General features: G+C 34.4%; 1 protein-coding gene across 1 annotated transcript in view; it reads right to left on the reverse strand.

Moving 5' to 3' along the window:
• HMGCLL1 (3-hydroxymethyl-3-methylglutaryl-CoA lyase like 1) overlaps positions 1-15,824 on the reverse strand; it is a 170,022-nt gene that overhangs the window by 98,778 nt on the left and 55,420 nt on the right. The gene's annotated exons all lie outside the window — the stretch shown is intronic.

A 15,824-nucleotide genomic window follows, 5' to 3' on the forward strand; every position in this document is an offset into this window, starting at 1 on the left:
GTAGCTTTCATGTTAATTTAAATACAATGAAAATAAGTAAAAGAATTAAGTATGCATCAAATAGGCATATTTTATAATAATTTGTCTCCATTCAATTTAATGCAAAGGATACGTAAACCCTTACTACATATATTGCAAGGCATTGTGCTGGATGGTGGAGATACAAAAATAAATAAGAAAAACAGTCTTATGATAGAAAAAGAGAATTAAATAAAATATTATTTCAGAAGACAGAGACTAGTTACCAGTTGCAGGGTCAGAAACCATAGGGGTGTTAATCAACTCAGCTTTTAAACTACTTAGTGTCTTCACTAGTTAAAATGAGTAAGTGAGAAGTCATTTAGATGATTATGCACCAATTATTCCATGTTACATTGTCCATCTTGTAATTTATTCCCTTTTGCTTTACATGATAGTTCTGCTCACTTTGATTTGCATTAGTTCATATAAGTCTTTATAAATTTTTCCAAAATTATCCTGCTCATCATTTCTTATAACACAATAGTAATCTTTAACTAGTATATACCATAATGAGTTCAACCATTATCCAATTAATGGGTAACCTCTCTATTTCCAAGTATTTGCACCAAAAACGGAGCGACTATAAATGTTTTTGTACAAAGGTCCTTTTCCCTTTTTTTATCTCTTTGAAATACAGACCTAATAGTGGTATTGTTTGGTCAAAGGGTATATATAATATATATATATATATTATATATATAAGAGGAATTTATAAAAGAGAGAGAAATCAGATCCAGTGGAGCAAGGGGCAGTTCACATGAGAAAGGGACAAAAAAAAAAACAGGATTCCAGTGAGAGATTCCAGTGAGAAGCTGAGAGAACTCAAAAAAACTGCCAGCTCACCTCACCCTTCCAGCTGAGAATCTTCTGAGTTGGCGATGCCTCTGGATATCAATTGTTTCCCAGTGAACCCCTTAAATCTCTCACTCAGTTTAAAATATAGTACACTGGGACTTTGAAGGAAGCCAGCCATCTATTGAGAAATCTGCCCAAAGATCTATTCTCCACCTCTCTCCCTAACTTGTCCTGGACTCCATTCCTCAAGCTAGATTAGCTCAGGAGTAGGGACCAAACCAGCAGCTGACCAGAAAGGGGGTTGAGACTGAAAGCCTGGGCCCCTGAGATATGGGGAGGGGTCAGTCTGTCAGTCAATAGGGATTCCTGTCTACCCACTTTCCTCTCCTAATACCTTCATCTCTCCCTTCCTTGAGTGAACCCAAATAAAGTGTTTACTTCTTAGATCAGGTTTGGCTAGTTCCTGACATTAAGGAAGGGAATTGAAGATTTAGGGAGAACCATCCACACCTCTCACCCCAAAAAAGGTTTAGCTCAGGATCCTAGGGATCCAAATAAGATCCAAGGAACAACATCTTTCCTTGGTTGAGGTATACAGCCAGGGGTTTGAAGAGAAGTGGCAGTTGGTGTACTTGATGGACCCAGAGACAGGAAGGTCCATCTTGTCTCTCAACAGTAGCTGAGACAAAGAAGGGAACTTGTGTGCCATTTCACGTAAGCTCTTTCCTCTAGTTCTTGACCTTCACCTCCCAGAACCACTCTCTGAGGAGACATATTCTGTCCCTCAGGGAGACAAAGCCAGGTTACCTTCCCCAAGGGGAAGAGAGGGGAAAATCAACCTCTTCTCCCTCTCCATTCTCTTAACTATCTCTCTCTCTCCCTCCATTTCCTCTGTGGGTGTGAGAGTTCCCTTTCTGGCCATACACTACATATAGTTTTAGAGCCCTTTAAGCATAGTTGCAAATGCCCTCCAGAAGGGTTGGATCAGATCACAACTCCACTAAAAGTGCATTAGTGACCCAATTTTCCCACATTCCTTTAACATTTATCATTTTCCCTTTCTGTTATATAAGCCCATCTAATAAGTGTGAGGTGGTTCTTCAGAGTTGTTTTAATTTGCATTTCTCTAATCAAAAGTAATATAATATATTTTTCATATAGCTATAGATGGCTTTGATTTTTTTATCTGAAAACTGTTTATTTTCTTTGACCACTTATCAATTAGAGAATGACATATTTAATATATTTGATTGATACTCATATATTTAATTTATTACTTCTTTATTTGAGAAATGAGATCTTTATCAGAGCCACTTGCTATAAATTGATGTCACATCTTTCTGCTTTCCTTCTTATCTTGGCAGCATTGGTTTTATTTGTACAAAACTTTACCTTAATATAATCAAAATTAAACATTTTACATTATATAATGCTCTCTATCTCTTGTTTGGTTCTCAATTCTTCCCTTAGTCAAAGATTTGACTTATATATTTTAATGTTTCCCTAAGGTATCACAATTTATGTCTAAATCATGAACCCACACTAATCTTGGTATAGGATGCTCAATTTATTTATTTTTATTTTAAATTCCTTATTTTATTTTTAAATTATTAAATTATTCTTATAGAATCTTTTATCACCTAATGTATATCAAATATATATATACATATATATCTTTCATATCTACTGTGATACTTACTGAACTTCCACAGTACCTGATGGCTCAATTTTGTTAAAACAGTTGCCTCGATTCTGGATATATTCGTTCAAGTGTAACCATTTAATGTATATCCTCAATGTTTATTCCTCTCACCCACTTACTTCTAAGCTAGCTCTTCAGACAGAAGAAATTATTTAACAGATCAGCAAATTTCAGGCTGAACTTAAAATCCCATGCAGTTTGAGGCAATAAGTTGGAAAGAAGTCAGATCAGTGAGTAGAGTGTAATTAGCAACCCTGCATGGTTCTGAATTGATGCTCTAAATAAAAATGCATTGATGCCAAGAAAAATTAAAATGTTTGTTCTTGATGAAGATGATTTGATGATATCTACCCAAGGTTATCAAGATCAGAGCATCTGCATCCTAAGGATATTCCCTAAGAATTCTCAGTTGTGCCTTTTTTCTGCCACCTTTGATGATTTCACATAGAAGTTTGTTCAGAAAGGTTTCCAAGACTCAAACATCAAACTGAAGCAAGAAGGGGAAAATTCAAGTGCCACTAAGTAATATTATGTTTTCTGCAGTAGCCATGAGGAGAAATTCCAGGCCATTTGTAAACACTATGGGACCATCACCATTTTACAAAGTCTGTTCATCTGTCATACTCACAAAACAGTTGGTTGCATGACTGTCCAAAGAAATCCTCCAGGTGACCCTCCAATAGAAAATGTCAGAGACTATCAATGTGTGCACTCAGGGTATTGATGGTGTCTGTGGTTGTCAACTTTGACAAGCCAGCAAACAAGGATGGTACTCTAGGCAATGAACCATACCTATATTGAATTGGGTGTATAGGATGTTTTGACCAGTAAGCCATAGCCATGAACATGATAGACAGCAAGCATAATATGAAAATTTTCAATAGGATTCAAAGACATTTCAGTAAGATGATGGACAGTTTGAAAACCAATGTTTTAAAAAAGATTGAGAGAATAGCCTATTTCAATTCAATGAATAAAGTTAATATACACCTTCCAGATGAGTATCTCCAGCTCCATTTGGACTGTTTGTTATTTGGAAGGTCCAAACTCTCAGCCAGTCACTGAAAAAAAAAGTCTAAGGCAGAAAAATATAGAAATTTCACGCCTTTACAAAAAAAAAGTGTAAATAATGGAGAGATATAGGAGGAAAAGTGCTTACATAAATTTTTATTATTATCTGTAAATGGGCAGAATTTACCTTTTGAACAAACTTATTTTAAACAAATGAAAAAATTGGTTATGCCAGACTAAGTGTATCCCTTCTTTTAAAAAAATTAGATTTTTAAAATTTAATCAGGGGAATACTGTTGTCATAATGATGTGTATTTTAACCAGACACTTGGAAAAATTCTTAACAAAATAGTTACTTGGCACAGTTGGGCCTTGGGTCAAGAAGATATGAGTTCAAATCTGGTCTTAGACCATTACTAGTTGAATGACTCTAGATGTCACTTAAACTGTTTGCTTCCGTTTTCTCATGGGGATGATAATACTAACCTCCAAAGATTATCATGAAGATCAAAGGAGATGATATTTGTAAAATGCATAGCAGAGTACCCGAAATATAATAGTTACTATACAAATGCTGGTATCATGATCATCATCATATTATCATTGACCAGAGAGATGAAGACCAAATTATAGGATATTAATGCGGGTTCTAAATGATTTTAATGACTGAATTGACACAGTGTAACCAATGTTCATCTAAAAGGAAATCTCTGAAGGAGTTTTTCAGAAATCATTGCTTTTAGTCTGTAAAACATTTATATTAATAGCTGGAAGAAAGCATGATGACGTAAATATAAATTCTGAAGATGACATATAGTTACTGTGGTGCAAATGAAAGGGTGATTGACACTAATCAATTGATAGTCAAAAATATGAATAATAAAAAATAAAACAAAGGAAAAATATGAAAAATGCTACAAACCACTAATAATTAAATTACAAAATAAAGGAACTCTGACTTTTGTCCTCACACCCATGAGCTTGCCTTTTTTTGAAATGGAAATAATCAATTTTGGAGAGGCTGCATGAAAACTTATGACTATAAATTCACAATACAGTGTCAGCAATGTGATGTTAATATAAGGTGAGTTTCTAAAGTATGATATATAAAAATTTTGTTTTATTCCATCTTAGACCATATTTGGAATATATTCTTTGTTCAGTTCTTTGTTACACATTTAAGAATGACCATTAATAATTTTATTTGGGCTAAATGAAGTTCAGGTAAAGGAGCCTAAGAAGAAACAATCAGGTTGTAAAAAGAACATGATAAAGTAATCAAATACTAGACAAATGTGAGTTATTAAAGTAATGAAAGTAATTAACCTTTGCCTGACCTTTTCTCACTTATTAAAGAGGATGAGAAGTAATAGAAACCATGTCATATGACAATCAGATTTTTTAAAGTGGGAAATATGCATGTGTTGTGGGGAGGGAGTCAGGTTATGAAGGGTTTTGTACATTAACTTGAGCACTATCTAGTTGATTCTGGATGTAACAGAAAGCTCCCAGAATTTATTTTAAGAGGGACATTAGGAAAAGGGTTGAGGGGGGAAAGACCTGAGGGTTACATGGCCAAACCTTCACCTTAGTTAGATCATTTAGAGAAGTGACTGAAGGACTGAATGGAATGTGGAGAGATGTGGGGCAGGCACACCAACCAGCAAGTTACTGAAATGGCCCTAGCATGAAATGGTAAGGGAGCAATAAAGGAAAGGGAGCATAGGCTGAGATTTTACAAAGTTAAATTCAGCAGGTAATGGCATCAGATTCCATATGGTAAGGAGGAGAGAGTGAAGAGTCAAGGATGACACCTAAGTTGCAAGCCAAGGTGATTTTAAGAATGGTGTTCTCAAAAGTAAAAGGGATATAAGAAAGGAAGGAAGGTTTATGGGGAAAGATAATGAGTTCCATTTTGTATGTAAGGAGTTTAAGGTGTCTATAAAAAATTCAGCAGAAGATGTTCAATTGGCAGCCTAAGAGGTAAGACTAAAAACAGTAGATTCATACTGAATAAGAAGATTTCAGAATTATCAGCATAGAGATTACAATGGAGCTTATGGGAATTAATAAGATAAGCAGGAGAAATAGTAGAGAGGAGGAAAAGAAAGGGACACAGATGGTGATCTCTGGGACATACATAGTTAGCAGCCACAAACTAAAAGAAGATCAGGCAAAGGAGGCTGAGATGTAGCAATTAGTAAAATGTTCATGACAAAGGAATAAAATACCAGAGAGAAAAGAATATCAAGGAGAATTAGTGATTAGTCTATGATAGTGATTTGTCTATGCTTATAGAAGATAACAAAATAAAAACTTACAATGATGAAAAGACAAGGATTTCAATTCTTAATTTGCTTGATTTCTCTACCAAAGAGAATGATCTCTGTACTGGAAGTGGTATCCAAAAATACCTATAAAGAATTTGATATCTAAGGTAAAGAAGGAGATTATATTGAAGGACCTAGTTGCCCTTGATGAGTGTCACCTGGTTATTCTGAGTGTTTTATGTGTGTTTGTGTGCATAAACTCACTATTATCTTTACTTCTTTCTCTTAGTTCTTCCCTCTACTATCATGTATGTATAAGAACCTACTATTTAGAGCAGCTTTTGGAATTGTAGGGATAGCATATATAAATAAATATATGTTATAAGCACTTAGGCACCAACTCATATGGAGTATTATGACATATGCATCTATATGTCCATTAAAATAAAAATTCTGTATTTTGTTACACTGGGTAATATGTTTGGTATGCTAAATAGAAAATTAAATATAATGAAAAGAAAGCTTTTTTAAAAAAACAGACTTTGTTAGAGGTAAATTACCAGTTTTAGAATAATTGGACCCAATCAGAATGTTATGAGATGATATGATATGATACACATAAAAATAGCAGCTTGTGATGAACTGAAATTAAAAATAATTTTGCCTCAATTGATCCTCAGACTATGACTCAATTAAAATCAACACAATTGCCAAATGGATTGTGCTTTTCACCATTAGAAAGTTACTAAGTTAACAACACTTAAGTCAATAACACTTAAAATATAGTACTTAAATTATGTCTTTCTGTTTTGTTTGTTTCCATAATGATATATTTTCAAATTGGTGCTTTAAATAATTTGAAATTATAATTTCTTTATTTAGTTTAAAGAATTTAAATGACAACTGTTAACTTATCACAGAGTAAGATTGTTTATTCCACTCACAGACCATGAATAGCATTTTCCTTGATCATTCTAAACCTGGTTCAGGACATAGATGAAAGTCTCCCTAAAATATAATCTACAGACTAATTCAGTTGGTCAGGGTAAAACAGTCAAAAGGATTTCATTCTCATTAAGACACATAAAATCAGTCAATTCTAGTCATTTAAAAAAATTTTTATATAAATCCTCTAGCATGATCTATGAAAGCTACATTAAAAATGAAGCTATAATTAACTGAGGACCAATGGGATAATAAATTCTACTCCAAAATTTTCTATTGAGTTTTCTAGAGGTTAAGGCAGTCAATGTTAGTGCATGTCTTCTCTTAAGCATATTACCAGGGGCAGTGTAGTATGCTTGAAAAAGCTCTGAACTTCAAGTCTTTAAGTTAAAAGGATCCTTATATTCTGTTCATGGCTCTTATCAACTTATAAGATTTGGAAAATGGGAAAATCACTAAACTTTCCTGATCTTCAATTTCCTCAGTATATAAAGTATATAAAATCATTAGGATAAATAATTCAAAGACAAAATGCACTGTCACAAGACCTTTAAATTTGGCAGAAGAAAAGAATGAAAACACTTTCAGTTAAATGAATATCAATCATTCTATTTCTTCTGGGCTTCTCTCAACTACCAATTTTCCCTTCTCCTCTTGGAGGAAGAGTTTTCCAGAAATTCTTAAAAAGACAGAGTAAAGGAGTGGCTTATTTCCAAACTAGGTTCTATCCATAAAACTCTGGCCAATATAAAAAAGACACATGGAAGAACCCAGGTGCCACTTGGTCTTGCCTTGGCATGCAAAATCTCACATTGCTGCAAATAATTATCCTCAAAATCATATAGGTTCCAAATTTTATAGTCAGGAGCCAGGGTCTTTAGAATTATGATCTCAGTGATTCAGAGGTACAGTTCCTTTAATGGTACATGACCAAAGTCTACTCATTCATGGTATGTGATTTTTGTCCATGACTTCTGAGAAATATTCCAGGATATAAGAAATCTTCCAGGAGGGATTAGGAATAAGGGTGTCCACCTAGAATACTGGAAGTCCTCCTCTGTGACATTTAATATTACTTAGATACTAACAAAGATTTTGCACTTTCTATCTGTTCTATAATTGCCCTACATCATTGGCCTGGGTCCTTTTCTGATCATACATCTCCCAAATGGTGACTTTCATGACATACAATTGTAAGGATTTCACAGATATCCAGTTCATTGATTTTTTTTTATTTAGAGGAGGAAATTGCTGCTTCCTAATTCCATTAATGTGGAGAATTGGAAAACTATCCTTTAATGAGCATCAGTAATAATTTAAAAATTTAACTTAATTTGTCAGACCTTTGGGAAGGGAAATACTTCAAAACCAAGCAAGAATTAGAAAGAGTTACAAAATGCAAAATAAATAATCTGGATTACATCAAATTAAAAAGTTTTTGTACAAACAAAACCAATGTAACCAAAATCAGAAGGGTAGCAACAAATTGGGAAACAATCTTCATAAAAACCTCCGACAAAGGTTTAATTACTCAAATTTATAAAGAACTAAATCAATTGTACAAAAAATCAAGCCATTCTCCAATTAACAAATGGGCAAGGGACAAGAACAGGCAATTCTCAGCCAAAGAAATCAAAACTATTAATAAGCACATGAAAAAGTGCTCTACATCTCTTATAATCAGAGAGATGCAAATCAAAACAACTCTGAGGTATCACCTCACACCTAGCAGATTGGCTAACATGACAGCTATGCAAAGTAATGAATGCTGGAGGGGATGTGGCAAAGTGGGGACATTAATTCATTGCTGGTGGAGTTGTGAACTGATCCAACCATTCTGGAGGGCAATTTGGAACTATGTCCAAAGGGCGATAAAAGACTGTCTGCCCTTTGATCCAGCCATAGCACTGCTGGGCTTGTACCCCAAAGAGATAATGGGGAAAAAGACTTGTACAAGAATATTCATAGCTGCACTCTTTGTGGTGCCCAAAAATTGGAAAATGAGTGGATGCCCTTCAATTGGGGAATGGCTGAACAAATTGTGGTATATGTTGGTGATGGAATACTATTGTGCTCAAAGGAATAATAAAGTGGAGGAATTCCATGGAGACTGGAACAACCTCCAGGAAGTGATGCAGAGCGAAAGGAGCAGAACCAGGAAAACATTATACACAGAGACTGATACATTGTGGTACAATCGAAGGTGATGGACTTCTCCATTAATATCAATGCAATTTCCCTGAACAATCTGCAGGGATCTAAAAAAAAATACTACCCACAAGCAGAGGATAAACTGTGGGAGTAAAAACACCGCTGAAAAGCAACTGCTTGACTACAGGGTTGGAGGAGATAAGACTGAGGAGAGACTCTAAATGAACACTATAATGCAAATTCCAACAACAGGGAAATGGGTTCGAGTCAAGAACACATGTGATAACCAGTGGAATCATGCGTCGGCTATGGGAGAGGGAAAGGCGGGGGGGGGGGGGGGGGGGTGAAGGGGAGGGGAGGAAAAGAAAACGATCTTTGTTTCCAGTGAATAATGTATGAAAACGACCAAATAAAATAATGTTTAAAAAAAATAAAATAAAAAATAAAAACAAAAAAATTTAACTTAATTTATGATTTTGAAGTTTTGACTAGGACACTGAGAAAAGTGTTCCCATTGCCACACAGCTATCATGTGTCAGAAGGAGCATCTGAAAACAAGTTTTCTATTCCTGACAGTCGTCCTCTATATAGCCTAGGGCAGATAGTGATTTACTTTCAATAATCTTCTATTTTATCAATTTGTCTTCTATAGAAATGATGCATACAGAGTGAAAATAGCGGAACAAGGAGAACATTGTACACAGAGACTGACAAACTATGCTACAATTGAATGCAATGGATTTCTCTACTAGCAGCAATGCAATAATCCAAGACAATTCTTTTTTTTTTTTAAACCCTTACCTTCTATCATGGAATCAATACTGTGTATTGGTTCCAAGGCAGAAGAGTGGTAAGGGCTAGGCAATGGGGGTCAAGTAACTAACCCAGGGTCACACAGCTGGGAAGTGTCTGAGGACAGATTTGAACCTAGGACCTCCCATCTCTAGGTCTGGCTCTCAATCCACTGAGCTACCCAGCTGCCCCCAATCCAGGACAATTCTGAGGGATTTATGAGAAACAACACTATCATATTCAGAGGAAGAACTGTGGGAGTAGAAACACAGAAGAAAAACAATTGTTTGATCATGTGGGTCGATGGGAATATGATTGGCGATATAGTCTCTAAATGATCATCCTAGTGCAAACGTCAATAATAAGGAAATACGTCTTGATCAGTGACACATGTAAAACCCAGTGGAATTGCATGTCAGCTACTGGAGGGGGTTTAGGGGATAGGGGATAGGGGAGGGAAAGAACACGAATCTTGTAACCATGGGAAAATATTCTAAATTAACTGATTAGATAAAATCCCCCCTAAAAAAAAAGAAATGATGTCCATGAATTTTTATATTTTATCTGTCTTTGAGAATATATCTTTATACTTTCAAAATTTTATTCCTCCAAGTAAGTGTGTGTGTGTGTGTGTGTGTGCGCGTGCATTTGTGTATGGGTCTACTGTTTTACTTTTGACTTTGTTGGTGCCTTTTCTACTTCCTTATTTAGCACTTTTGGAGACTGAGACATAAGATTCCAATTGTGATTTTACCACTGACTCTGAAGAAGAACCTAAGTTTATTAAAGAAATGCCAAATGACTGATTCCATTTTCCATCTGCTTAATGGCATCCTTCGAGTCACAACTCTAAATGTTTTTAGGATGATGAGCCTTAATTAGGTTTCATGAAAAGTTCCTACAAATACCTTTCTCTCCACAACTTCTTATTTTGATGGAATACTCCTTACAGTTTTCCATTTCCTTTCTCCGTGTTTTCAAAAACAGATTTATTTCTCAAGTCGATATTTATCTGCAGTAGTTTCTAAATTTCATCTTTCTTGACCTCTCTGCAACATTTGACAGCCTCCACTACCCTCTAATCCTAAATAATCCTTCCTCTCTGGGTTTTCATGCCATTAACTCTTCCTCCAACTTTAAGTTGTCTTTTTCAGGCTTTTCTGTTAGATCTTCATCTTTGTCAGGCCCCTTAACTATGAGTGGCTACATAGTTTAATTCTCTAAACCTCTTCAACTGTTTTCTCTAGACTATCTTCCTAGGTAATATGATCAGCTCCCAAGGTTCCCATTACCATTTCTGTGTAAGTGATTTGCACCTTTATTTATCTCTTAGTTTTTCTTTAGAGCTTCAATTTCACATCTCCATGTGCCTTTAGGCATCTCAAACTCAACATTTTCAAAACAGAATTAATTATCTCTACTCTTTGCAACTTCTTTACTGCTGTTGAGGTGTTCATTCTTCCCTCACTCTTCCAGGTTCAAAACTACTAAATCCTTACTGTTTCCATTAATTTTATTTTTACTTTCACAACACTTCTCCTATACATTCTGCTTTCTGCCCTGTGATAGGATATAAGAAGTCTTCCAGGAGAGATTAGGCGTAATGAAGTCCACCTAGAATACTGGAAATCTTCCTCTGAAACATTTAATATTACTTAGGTACTAAGAAAGATTCTGTGCTTTCCATCTGTTCTATAATTGCCCTACATCATTGATCTGAGTCCTTTTCTGATCATACATCTCCTGGATGATGACTTTCATGACAGAATTGTAAGAATTACACAGATACTCAGTTCATTTATTTTTTATTTGGAGGAGGAAATTACTGCTTCCAAATATCATCCCTCATACACACTATCACAGTAATCTTTTAAAAGATCTTTCCCCTTGGCAATTTACAGCTGCCAAAGTGGTTTTAGTAAAGTGTATTTCTGACCACATGAATGAAGAGAGAATGAAAATTAGTGAGGAAGGGGGGCAAAAAATTTATTAATTACCTACTATTTCCCACAATATTAAATTCCTCACAAATATAATCTCATTTTTCATAACCAGTCTTTGGTATCTGGATGCTATTATTTTTTATAGATTTTATAGATGATTTATTTTATATAGATGATTGACCAATTTGATAGATGAGGACAATGAAGCAAACAGAGGTTAAATGAATTTGCAGCATCTCACAGCTCGAAAGTGCCCAAGTGTATTTGAACTCAGATCTTTGTAATTATATGTCCAACATTCTATCTATAGTATCAGTCTTGTAAGTTTTTCATTTAAGTTACCTTACTTCTAATCTGCATATATACCTCCTTCAGAATTATGCAATGTACCAGATGGATTGGCTCCTTTGTGGGTTTCTGACTTTATTTATAACCCTACAATTTAGCACAGTCCCTGTATGTAGTGAATAAGGCGGTGAACATGAAGTCTTGATGTTCTGAGTTCAAATTGTGCTTCAAATCTATGTGTTCACAAGCAAGTCATTATCATTGAGCTCCAATATCCTTTCTAGTGAAAGGGAATAGGAGAAATAATTGCAAAACCTTCCTTACTTGGATCTTGATAGAAGCAAATGTGTACGTGAAATGAACTATAAAATTATATGTGTATAAATATGCATATAGTGTTATAGCTATGGTATGCACATATAAATACACGGACTTTTTTTCTTGTTATCCCTAGTCAAATCAATAAACATTTATTGAGTGCCTGCAAAGTTGAGGCATTGCTGTGCCAAATGCTTGGGAGACCCAAAAAACAGAAAAAAAAGGTATCACGGTTTTTAGAGATTAGTTCCATATTTCTTCTAAATACCCAGAACTACAATCCAGATTTTGATGTATGAATATATCTTTCTTTCTTTTTTTAAAGGGTTACCCTTATTTCTTTTAAACAATTTTATTGATATTACTTCTTTCATTGTCTTGGCTGGTAATTTCAATGAAAAGTTAACATAATCCAATTCTTACTTAGTTTAAAAGTGATTGACTTTAACAGGCCAGTCACAGACTGGTCCCAAGTAAAAGGTAGATTATCTGGAAAAAATGAATTAATGAGGTAGAAGACAAAATATTTTATTGAATATTCATAAACAAGAATATCTATAAAAATAGGTGCATTTCCTCAGGTCCCTGCTTATAGGATACACCCTCATTGATCACAGGAACAGTCTGTGCATGGATTAAAAAATTCAACAGGTTCAGAGCTACAACTCTTTAATAATGACTTACATACAAATAATAAAAAATAGGACTTAAGGATTTAACTTATTCCTATTCCATGTCTCCCTGACTAAGAACTATGAGTGTCTTTATATCATTAATGCTAGGCTCCTAATCTGCTTCTTGGGACCTAGATCTTCAGAGAAAGAATAATGCTGAAAACACATAACCCTCCTAAATATATTTTCATATTATTTAACATCTCTTTCTATATATCTTTCTCAAAATAAGATTTTTTTATTTGTCTATTTTGCTATGTCAAACTTCATGGAAGCTATTTTCAAGTAAAGATGTTAAAATTCATCTCTGTGACTCAAGATTCAGAGTAAAACATTCATTTTTATCAATGTCCAAAGAGGGAATAGGTTTTATTTGGTTATGCATATTTGAAATAAAGGACTGTTTCTTTCTTTACTGCACTGGAGAGGAGGGGCAATGAAAGGGAAAGAAGGAACATTCTTGGAGCATTTTTTTAAATGCACAGAAGTCTTCATTCTCCTTCCCCAAACTCCCACTACTATTTAATCTAGTGATGCTGATGGACTGTGATCTCTGTTCTTAACTACCTCCTCTAATTCCATCTTTGCCCATCTACTTGGACTACTGTACCATGGCTCAGGTAAGCATGACTGGGCACAACTGCTGCTCTGGCTTCTGCTTCAGGACTATGAATAGAGAGATAAAAAGCAGTAGCAATAAGAAAGATCATTTTTATCAGTCCTTAGGAAGAGATTGACACCTTGAGTATCAAGAAAGGCAAGGGTTTCAGTATCATCAGTAGGGTCAGCACTTCCACTTTCCTTAGGATATATTGATGGAATAATAAATGGAGATTACTTCAAGGGATATGATAATCCAACAGAATCATGCAACCGTTTAAAATATGGATCAATTGTAGACAGAACAAGAAAATATTCATAAATGGAGAGAACAAATGGAATGTTTCAAAGTCCTTGTCGCTAATTCTCATAGCACAAAGAAGAGAGGGGAAAAAAGCAATAAGAGTTGGAAAATGTAATGCAAATCAAGATAAATAGCTACAAAAAATGTCATGAACAGGGAAGGTAAAGAAGCTCTTGCAAATTATATTGCAGAGACGTCTGACACTACATGAGAACATTTGAATTGCCTGTGTTACTTTAAGATTTCTCTAGCATACAATCAGTCCGTATCACTGAAAACAATATTTCAATATCTTTATCTTACTCAGCAAAGCTATTCAAAGTAATTAAATTAATCATATTAGGTTCTTTTTGGAACAATCCTCTTTATATCTTATTATTGTTATTACCTTTTTATTCAACTGTTTTCTCCTTGGCATTCAAAGTTAAAAGGAAATGAAAACTCCAAGAACAATAATCTCTTATGGTTTTGCACACTGATTCTCAGTAGTAGAGTTAATAAAAGTATCTTTCAAATGTTTTTGTTTGGTGTGTTTTGTTTTTAATGCAAAAGGAAACACTAACAAGCAATACAGATTTGAAAGCTACATGTTGAATTTGTTATATAAATAAAAGGAAAAGCAAATTGTATATGAGATATTTGAAATTCCATGTACTATTTCTTTTCCTCTTCTCTTTTGTCTGTGGTAATGTTCATTTTATTGGGTGTTTGTTCACATGAAAAGAAGCTAGATATATTCATATACATATGCATAAATGGGTGTCTGATATATACAATACATACACACATATATGTATATAGATATACATGCATTTATATACATACATGCACAATACATACTCCAATGGATATACCTAGGTTTAAAATTTGATTTTGATAGACAGATAGAATGACAGACAGAGAAAGAGAAAGAGAAAGAGGGTGAGAGAGAAATTGTTATGAAAATTCCATGACATAAAGGGAAACTTCAAGGAAAGTATTACATTATTTGAGTTACTCATGTAAATTATCAATCCACTTCTTGCCTGGAAGTGGCAGATATATCAGTAGAAAAATAAATCTTTACACCAAAAAAAAAAAATTCTCTTGCTCATTTCACAAGAAATAATAAAATTCATTCTTTCCTCAAAAGTTTTCAGTGATGGCTATTAAGCCATGACTACACAAATAGAGCAAATTCCTATTAACTCTTGCTAGCTAAGCATTTTTTTTTCTGGCACCCATCAGTGCCAGACTAATATATTGGGATAAAAAGAAATATTCAGCATCAAATCAACCATACACATAAGAAGAAAAATCTCTTTGCCAGATGTCTCATTTTTGAGACATATTTTGCTACAAGATACTTACCTTTCTAGAATACACATTTCAGTTTAACAGCTAAAGTTAGAAAGAAATTTAAGGGAGAGAATATTTTCTCCCAAAAATCTGTCACTATATGCACTCATGTGTTGGATAACATTTGTAGGATAAGAAATTCAGTCATCAAAGATTCTCATTAACATGCATGTATGACATTGTTATTCATGAGTCTCTTTGCATATTAGTGTTCTTCCATTTCAAAGGGACAACAATGAAGAAAAGGACATGGTCTCATTTAACATGCCCTTCTGCTCTCCTGAAATTTTAGATCCAAAACTATAATTATATTCATTAACAAATGGGTACCAGAGAAAGGAAACAGGAGACCAATAAAACATCATTTGGGTAATTTGAGCAGTTCAGCTGTTATGATCTCAACCAATATTGACATTTTAAAAGTTAGAAATCATATGATCTTAGATTTAGATTTAAAGACCTTGGATCATCTTGTCGAACTAAAATTAGGGAAACTGAAGCCCAGAAATTTTAAGTGACTTGAGCAAGATCCTAAAGGAAATAAATAGCAGAGTCAGACCCTCTAATTCCAAATCCAGATCTCTTTCCACTAACCCATGATTTTTCTTCTTTAAATGGAGGGGTCAATCCATTATTCATTTCAAGGCATTTTGGTGATTGCCTTTTTGAAGA

The sequence above is a fragment of the Monodelphis domestica genome, chromosome 2 (genome assembly GCF_027887165.1).
Source record: "Monodelphis domestica isolate mMonDom1 chromosome 2, mMonDom1.pri, whole genome shotgun sequence".
Classification (NCBI taxonomy): domain Eukaryota; kingdom Metazoa; phylum Chordata; class Mammalia; order Didelphimorphia; family Didelphidae; genus Monodelphis; species Monodelphis domestica.